The sequence below is a fragment of the Lactuca sativa genome, chromosome 9 (genome assembly GCF_002870075.4).
Source record: "Lactuca sativa cultivar Salinas chromosome 9, Lsat_Salinas_v11, whole genome shotgun sequence".
Classification (NCBI taxonomy): domain Eukaryota; kingdom Viridiplantae; phylum Streptophyta; class Magnoliopsida; order Asterales; family Asteraceae; genus Lactuca; species Lactuca sativa.
In genome coordinates, this window is record NC_056631.2 from 35,853,355 (window position 1) to 35,863,526 (window position 10,172).

The following is a 10,172-nucleotide window of genomic DNA, read 5'->3' on the forward strand; positions in this document are numbered from 1 at the left end:
CGCATGCAGTGACGTCAAAGTACGCCCCGCGTAACCGAGTACGCCCTGCGTAATTTGAGATTACGCCCCGCGTAATCCCAGACCCTCAGCCTATAAATAGAACTCGAAATCAGCCATTTTCTCTTGTTCAAACTCTTCTCTCTCTCTCTAAGTTTTGCCTCGATTTGCGTGCCAATCATATCCCGAAGCCCCGGTATTATTCCCGAGCCCCGAAGCGAGATCCGAAGCCCCGAGGATCCCGAAGAGCGTTATTCCCGAGCCGAAGCCCTGCCCGCGAGGAGCCGGTTTTTGTGAAGATCTTCCAGATCTACGGAGAGATACTACTTCTATAAGCCGTAGTGCTGTCGGATCATCTTCTGATCAAGTGAGTGTATAGTCCCTTTTCAATACGCGATATTATACAAGTAATTTTTAAAACGTATTTAACAATACGGGATGAGAGTGTATAGTCTCTTTTCAATACGCGATATTATACAAGTAATTTTTAAAACGTATTTAAGAATACGGGATGTGAGTGTATAGTCCCTTTTCAATACGCGATATTATACAAGTAATTTTTAAAACGTATTTAAGAATACGGGATGTGAGTGTGTAGTCCCTTTTCAATACGCAATATTATGAAGTATTTAATATAAAATACGTGCTACGTGTATATATTTTGTGGTTATATGTGTGAATGTATATTCTCTACGAAATACGTGATTTGTGTGTATGCCTCATCTGTTATGTGGAATATGTATTGATTAAATCATGTTATACAGGTTTTTAAACAATGTATAAAAATGTATATTTTTATCTACTAATATGTTGGGTAGAACATGGGTAGATAATTGGTGTGAAATAAACAGATGAGAGGCCTCGGTGTTATTGGTGTTATTCTAGTCATTCAGCAGAGTATGGATGACGACCACGGACTATTCTAGACTTTCCTGTGGAACACTAGCAGGCTCATTACCTGTAGGTGTTGTGAACGACGTGTTCACCGGTGTACTCTATCCCCCACATGGTTGCCTTTAGGACACTTATTGTTGAGGAAGCCCCTCTGCAGTAATGTCCGTCCTGATGAAAATCCTGAATATAAGTTCCTTATAATAGACGTTATTTTTAGGAACGTAAGGTGAGGATAACGGGAATGGGTAATCGGGTTTATTGTTGATTGTTGTAATTAAATATAATTATTGTGGGTTTGAAAACCCTATATGCTCACCAGGCTCCCAAGCCTGACCCACTCAGTTGATTTGTATTACAGGAAGTGGCGCAAGAGCTTAAGATGGGCGAATCATCAAGTCATTTTTGTTTACAAGTCTGCATATGTATATATTTGTTGAACGACTTGTAATATCATCGTTTATGCTTTATGATCTATATCGGAACATGACATCCCGACTTTTGATTATGAAATGAAATCATATTTCTATATGAAATGTTTTGATAAATATCTATTTTATCATGTTTTGTTTTTGGGAACAAATTCCGCATCTCTTTTAAAATCAAACGGATTTACTCTGAAAATGTTTTAAAAAGCATAAATGAAATCGGTCTTTTCTTGCCGAGATTTTGGGGATGTCACAGTTGATATCAGAGCATTAGTTTAAGCGAACTAGGAATTTGTAGGATTTCTAGACTTAAACTTAGTATGCTAAGTGGAGATTGTGAGATGTGTGTCTGATAAATTTTAGACACGAGCACTAGTTTATTTTAGGAAAGTTGCCTAAAATGCTTTTATGTGCTAAATGTTATATGTTGCCATATACGATATTGTTTGTTCGGATCTACGGTTTGTTGCCAACCGGATCTGAAGGTTTATGTGTTTAGGATTCTAAGCGTATATATACGATATTAGAACTAGCATGTAATCGTTTGGAGTAATAAGGTGAAATTATTCGGTGTGTAGATCAAAAATGGTGAGAACAAGAAGCGGAGTTGGAAATGCTGATGAAAACAGGAATCAACCGCCTGTAATTCAACAAGTACCTGTCGTAGCTGATGCACCTGAGCCGATAACAATGGATGGTGTACAAATGATGATTCAAATGATGTTGGATCGTCAGATGGAAGAAACAAGACGCCTGCTTAGGCAGAATCGTGAAGAACCGTCAATTCAAGCGGAAGAGCCCGAGGAGAATGGAGGGCAGTCTGAAGGAGAAAACTTTAGTGAGATCATTGGTCAAGACGATCAACCAGTGGTTAGACGCAATAACCAGTATGGAGGAAATGATGGTCATGGGTGCAAGTATAAGGATTTCATGGCATCCAAACCACCATGTCTATCCGGAAGCCCGACGCCGGTGCAAGTTATGGACTGGGTCTCCGAAATGGAGACTATGTTTGAAAGTTGCGAATGCAGCAACAGGCAGAAGACCGCTCTTGCGATCCCTCTGCTAAAATCTGGCGTGTTGAGTTGGTGGAAGCTGTTAGCTGACTCTATGCCCAAGGGAGAAGCAAACAAAATGTCTTGGGAAGACTTTGTGGAACAACTAAAAATGCAATACTGCTCCGAGCAGGACCTTCTGGAAATCAGTAATGAGTTTTAGAATTTGAAGAAAGGGAAATTGAGCGTTACTGAATACGCTGCAAGTTTCACAGAAAAGATGAAGTTTATCCCATATTTGGTGCCTACAGAACTCTCTAAGGTCAACAAGTTTGCCCTTGGACTACCAGCGGACTATGTTCCAATGGTTAAGCAAGCAACCACATTGAAAGCCGCCATCTGGGCTGCTAGAAATGTTGAGATCCAGATCAGGGAAAAAGGTCTGGAAAGGTCAGAGGTTGGCGAGAAAAGGAAAATCGATGGATTTTCAGGTCCAGCAAGAAAAGTAAATTCTCGAAGTCTAGTTCGAGGGGAAGTGGAGGAGAGGTAGAAGCGAAATGGTGTGACAAGTGCAAGAAGAAGCATTATGGGAAGTGTGGCGGGGAAACCACATGCTTCAAATGTGGAAAGCCAGGGCATTATGCCAATGACTGCACCTTCACCAAGAATGTTTGTTATGGTTGTGGTGAGGAGGGGCACATCTCAAGGGATTGTCCGAAAAAGAAGGAAGCAACAAGACCCAACATTCCGCCAAAGCCAAAGGCGAGAGCATTTCAGATGACACTGGAAGCTGCTAAAGATGAAGCTGATGTCGCTTCAGGTACCTTTCTCGTTAACAAATTGCCTGCCCAAATTTTATTTGATTCTGGAGCCAACTACTCCTTTATATCGCATGAATTTGGTAGAAAACTAGCTTTGCCTGTTGATAGACTAGATAATGCTTTATTAGTCGAAGTTGCTAGTGGCAAGTTTGTACCTGTTAGCCATCGTATGAAAAACATCTTAATTGATCTGAATGGAAATAAGTTCCACAAGGAATTATTGCCTATCGAACTTAACGGTTTCGACATCGTTTTGGGAATGGATTGGCTTAGCGCCAATGATGCTGAAATTTTATGCAAGAAGAAAATAGTGAAAGTGAATCCACCTGGGAAGGAATCGTTTATGGTGTACGGAGATAAACGCAGAGTAAACTCTGGAATCATTTCTCTAATGAAAGCCAGAAAATGTTTGACCAAGGGGTGTACATCATACTTAGCATTCGTGATCGACGCTAAGAAGGAAAAGAAGGTGATGCAAAATGTTCCTGTTGTGTGTGATTATCCGGAAGTATTTCCCGAAGATCTTCCTGGATTACCGCCCGATCGACAAGTAGAATTTCGTATCGACTTGTTGCCCGAAACAACGCCAATTGCAAAAGCACCTTATCGATTAGCACCGACGGAGATGAAGGAGCTAATGATGCAACTTCAAGAGTTATTGGACAAAGGTTTCATTAGACCTAGTTCATCACCCTGGGGAGCTCCGGTGTTATTCGTAAAGAAGAAAGATGGAAGCATGAGGATGTGCATTGATTACCGAGAGCTGAATAAGGCAACAATAAAGAATAGATATCCGTTGCCGAGGATTGATGACCTATTCGATCAACTACAAGGTTCAAGTTATTTTTCAAAGATCGACCTAAGGTCAGGATATCATCAATTAAAGGTAAGAGAGCAGGATATAGAGAAGACTGCATTCAGAACGCGATATGGACACTATGAGTTTTTGGTTATGTCGTTTGGACTAACCAATGCTCCAGCAGCATTCATGGATTTAATGAACAGAGTTTGTAATCCGTTCCTTGATAAATCTGTGATAGTGTTCATAGATGACATTCTGATTTATTCAAAAAGCCAAGAGGAGCATGGCAGACACTTACGAGAAGTGTTAGAAGTCTTGAAGAAGGAGAAGTTGTATGCGAAATTCTCCAAATGTGATTTCTGGATTCGTGAAGTCCAATTTTTGGGTCACGTGGTCAACCAAGAAGGGATAATGGTTGATCCAGCGAAGATCGAAGCTGTGATGAAGTGGGAACAACCGAAAAGTCCCACGGAGATCCGAAGCTTTTTGGGATTAGCCGGATATTATCGAAGGTTTATCCAAGGCTTTTCTTCAATCGCTAGTCCATTAACAGCTTTGACCCACAAAGGAGCTACTTATGCTTGGAGTGATAAGCATAAAGAAGCATTCGAGAAGCTAAAGAAGAAACTATGCGAGGCACCGATACTTTCTCTACCCGATGGAGTTGAAGACTTCGTTGTTTATAGCGATGCGTCTGGGGTTGGATTGGGTTGCGTTTTGACCCAAAGGGATAAGGTGATCGCATATGCGTCTCGACAGCTGAAAGAGCACGAAAAGAACTACCTGACTCATGATTTGGAGTTGGCAGCGGTAGTTTTCGCACTGAAAATATGGAGGCATTACCTCTATGGCACAAAGTGCAAACTTTTCACTGATCATAAGAGTCTCCAATATCTCTTTAGTCAGAAAGAATTGAATATGAGGCAACGACGCTGGCTGGAATTACTTAAGGACTACGACTGTGAGATACTTTACCACCCCGGTAAAGCCAATGTTGTTGCTGATGCTCTCAGTCGGAAGGTCAATCTTGAAAAGAAAAGGCCAAGAGCGTTGAGAATTGAAGTAGTCTCGACTATTTTGGAAAGTATAAAGAAAGCTCAAAGCGAAGCTTCTGAGAAGAATAACCGAAAGGAGGAACGTTTGGGCAAAACGTTGGTGTTCGGCATAAACAGTCACGGACTAAAGGTATTCCAAGATCGGATTTGGATACCGAAGACAAGAGGAGTCAGGGATCTTCTGATGGAAGAAGCTCACAAAACCATGTACTCGATTCATCCCGGTAGCACAAAAATGTATAGGGACCTGAAACCCTATTATTGGTGGCCGACGATGAAGCTCGACATTGCGAAGTATGTGGCCGAGTGTGTGACTTGTGCAAGAGTCAAGGCACAACATCAGAAACCATACGGGAGTTTAGAACCATTACCTGTGCCTATGGGTAAGTGGGAAGACATTGCTATGGATTTTGTCACTAAACTACCCAGAACAAAAAGTGGTCACGACATGATTTGGGTGGTCGTTGATCGATTCACTAAGAGTGCGCATTTCATAGCAGCCAACGAGAAATGGTCTATGGAAAAGCTTGCGAATTCTTACGTGAAGGAAATTGTGAGGCTTCACGGTGTTCCGTTAACGATTGTGTCGGATCGTGACAGTCGTTTCACCTCACGATTTTGGAAAAGTCTACAAGAGGAATTGGGTACCAAGTTGTGTTTAAGTACAGCTTACCATCCGCAGACTGATGGTCAGAGTGAAAGAACGATACAAACACTTGAGGATATGCTGAGAGCGTGTACCTTGGAATTCCTAGGTAATTGGGATGAACATTTGCCTTTGGTAGAATTTTCCTATAATAATAGTTTTCACTCGAGCATAAAGATGGCACCTTATCAAGCATTGTATGGACAGAAGTGTCGTACGCCGTCTTGTTGCCTTGAGGCTGGGGAAAAGCAGTTTATGGGGCCGGAGATAGTCCATCAAACGGCTGAAAAGTTGAAAATAATTAGGGAAAGAATGTTAGCAGCTCAGGACCGTCAAAAGAGCTATGCTGACGAAAAGCGAAGACCGATGACTTTTGAAGTTGGAGATTCGGTTTTGCTTAAAGTCTCGCCGTGGAAGGGACTTATAAGATTTGGTAAAAGGGGAAAGTTAAGTCCAAGGTTTATTGGACCGTTTAAAGTTCTTCAGAGGATTGGGAACCAAGCTTACAAGCTCGAACTACCAGAAGAACTGAATGGAATTCATAACACTTTTCATGTGTGTTATTTGAGGAAGTTCACGGGAGAAGTTCCCGACATAATTCCACTTTCGGAGTTGAGGATCGATGAGAACAAAAGGTTGATTGAGGAACCGGAGGCAATCGTTGACCAAAAGACTAAGAAATTGCGACGTAAGATGGTTGAGTTAGTGATTGTCCAATGGAAACACACGAATGGGCCGAATCTCACTTGGGAGACGGAGAGTGACATGATGAGTCGCTATCCGCATTTGTTTGCTGGTGTGTGATTCCGGGGACGGAATCATTCTAAGGTGGAGAGAATTGTAACGCCCGTGTTTCTGGGATTGCCATTTTTAGCAATGTAATAGTCTAGGTTAACCTTTGTAACCCAATTTGAAATAATAAAAATGTATTATTTGTGAATTATGTGAATTATGTGATTTATGTGTTTATTTTCTTAATTATTATAAGTTAATGAATTAAGAATAAAATAAGCGTCAAAATTTAAGTGTGAGATAAGCCCGATATCTTTGCATAAAGTTGTAGTGGTTGAAACAAGGATTCCGGAGATATAAGGAATGCCAAAATCCGAGTTATAACGAAGAAGTTATGACCTGTCGAAGTTTCGCGACAGAACCGGCACGACGTCGAGTGACGTAAAATAGGAATTTAAGATAGAGCGATATTTAGCCTTAGCGATCTAAACAAAAGTCGTAGATTTCGTTAAACCGAGAGCGTGCATAAAAGGAACGCCCAAATCTGACTTCGTATGAGGAAGTTATGATTTTTCTAAGTTTTGACTTAGCAGTATGCAGCCCAAATACTCGATTTGAGATCGAGCGGTTTTTAGCCGAAACAATCTAAATGAGAATCGAAGATCTCGTTGTTAGTAGCGAAACGATGAAAAGTTAGGCGAGAACGGACGTCAGACGAAGAAGTTATGAATTTATAACGGAGTTTTTCTGTCCCGGCCTTCTAAAAATAAATAATAAAAATAAAAGTCAAAATTAGCCGACGGAGTCTAAATGAAAGTTGTAGAGTATGGTCTGACCTTCGCGTGGATATAAAGAACGTCGAAAATGGAGCTCGTATGCGAAAGTTACGCAATTTAGAAGTTCGACGAGTCAATTACGCCCCGCGTAATTGAGTACGCCCCGCGTACTCAGTCGGATGCAACTTGTCTGACCAATACTCGAGTGCCACAGATCGACGCATGCAGTGACGTCAAAGTACGCCCCGCGTAACCGAGTACGCCCCGCGTACTGAGTACGCCCTGCGTAATTTGAGATTACGCCTCGCGTAATCCCAGACCCTCAGCCTATAAATAGAACTCGAAATCAGCCATTTTCTCTTGTTCAAACTCTTCTCTCTCTCTAAGTTTTGCCTCGATTTGCGTGCCAATCATATCCCGAAGCCCCGGTATTATTCCCGAGCCCCGAAGCGAGATCCGAAGCCCCGAGGATCCCGAAGAGCGTTATTCCCGAGCCGAAACCCTGCCCGCGAGGAGCCGGTTTTTGTGAAGATCTTCCAGATCTACGGAGAGATACTACTTCTATAAGCCGTAGTGCTGTCGGATCATCTTCTGATCAAGTGAGTGTATAGTCCCTTTTCAATACGCGATATTATACAAGTAATTTTTAAAACGTATTTAAGAATACGGGATGTGAGTGTATAGTCCCTTTTCAATACGCGATATTATACAAGTAATTTTTAAAACGTATTTAAGAATACGGGATGTGAGTGTATAGTCCCTTTTCAATACGCGATATTATACAAGTAATTTTTAAAACGTATTTAAGAATACGGGATGTGAGTGTGTAGTCCCTTTTCAATACGCAATATTATGAAGTATTTAATATAAAATACGTGCCACGTGTATATATTTTGTGGTTATATGTGTGAATGTATATTCTCTACGAAATATGTGATTTGTGTGTATGCCTCATCTGTTATGTGGAATATGTATTGATTAAATCATGTTATACAGGTTTTTAAACAATGTATAAAAATGTATATTTTTATCTACTAATATGTTGGGTAGAACATGGGTAGATAATTGGTGTGAAATAAACAGATGAGAGGCCTCGGTGTTATTGGTGTTATTCTAGTCATTCAGCAGAGTATGGATGACGACCACGGACTATTCTAGACTTTCTTGTGGAACACTAGCAGGCTCATTACCTGTAGGTGTTGTGAACGACGTGTTCACCGGTGTACTCTATCCCCCACATGGTTGCCTTTAGGACACTTATTGTTGAGGAAGCCCCTCTGCAGTAATGTTCGTCCCGATGAAAATCCTGAATATAAGTTCCGTATAATAGACGTTATTTTTAGGAACGTAAGGTGAGGATAACGGGAATGGGTAATCGGGTTTATTGTTGATTGTTGTAATTAAATATAATTATTGTGGGTTTGAAAACCCTATATGCTCACCAGGCTCCCAAGCCTGGCCCACTCAGTTGATTTGTATTACAGGAAGTGGCGCAAGAGCTTAAGATGGGCGAATCATCAAGTCATTTTTGTTTACAAGTCTGCATATGTATATATTTGTTGAACGACTTGTAATATCATCGTTTATGCTTTATGATCTATATCGGAACATGACATCCCGACTTTTGATTATGAAATGAAATCATATTTCTATATGAAATGTTTTGATAAATATCTATTTTATCATGTTTTGTTTTTGGGAACAAATTCTGCATCTCTTTTAAAATCAAACGGATTTACTCTGAAAATGTTTTAAAAAGCATAAATGAAATCGGTCTTTTCTGGCCGAGATTTTGGGGATGTCACACTAAACCCTTATTTCAGTTCTTATTTGATAAATCTAGGGTTTATAGCTTTGGATATTCAATTGCATGTTCATTAGACAAACTAGATCCAAAAGCTATTAGGGTTTGCATGTACACCAAATGAACACTACTAGAAAAACAGCCTTTTACGACGCTCATTGCACGTCGTAAAAGGCTCAGACGATGCGCAAATGCGCGTCAAGGAAGGCCCTATCATAAAGAGAGACGACGCGCATTTACAACGCTCATTTACGACGCGCAACTACGATGCACGTTTTACGACACGCAATGTGTATCAAGGAAGGCCCTGTCATAAAGGAAGACGACATGCATTCGCGTGTCATAACCTTACGACGCGCGTGTTAATGACACGTAATGCGTATCATTAAAACCCCTGTCAAGAAAGGCCATGTCATAAATGAAGATGACACACATTTTTGCGTATCGTAAATTTAAATGCTTAAAAAAATATTTATATATTATTAATTTTTAAATTAAATTTGCATTTACTGTCTCATAATATAAATAAAATATCATATAAAAAAATACAATCCATTGCATAAAAATTAATGTCATACAATTATATTTCTTACAATATATAAATTTGCATTCATCTAATCTACTATGTGTTTCATACTAACAATTGAAATGAAGAATGCAACACTTGCATTTGCAGCATCTTATCTCTTTCAGCTTGAGCTTTCTTTTTCCTCTTCTAACTCCAAAGCTATTCGCTTTCATCAACCCTGTAAACACAACACAAATCACTTGTCATTTTCATTCTACTTTTAAAATAAATTCTTAAAATTAATTCTTATTAGGACATTCTACTTTTAAACCTACCTATCTAGCAAATTTTTCAAAGAATATAATTTATAATTTTTTTTATGGAAAGTACATTGCTATTTCTTGAATACAAGATATTACAAATCAAGAAACTTACATGGACTGCTGACCACCATGAACATGCAAGACACGAGACATCAAATAAATCAAAATTAAATTTTGATTTTTTTTGCTTTCAGTAACGATTAACATTGAACAAAAAAAACAAAAAGGTCAACCCACTCCCTTTGCCTCATTCCAGCTAACCCACTCCCTGGAAACAAGAAAAAAAATAAAAAACTATCAACCAACATTTTACTTATATTTGAGAGGTTTTCATATTGATTTATTTATTTGTTAATAAATAGTTTACATACTACACCTGTGGTATGGATTAAGT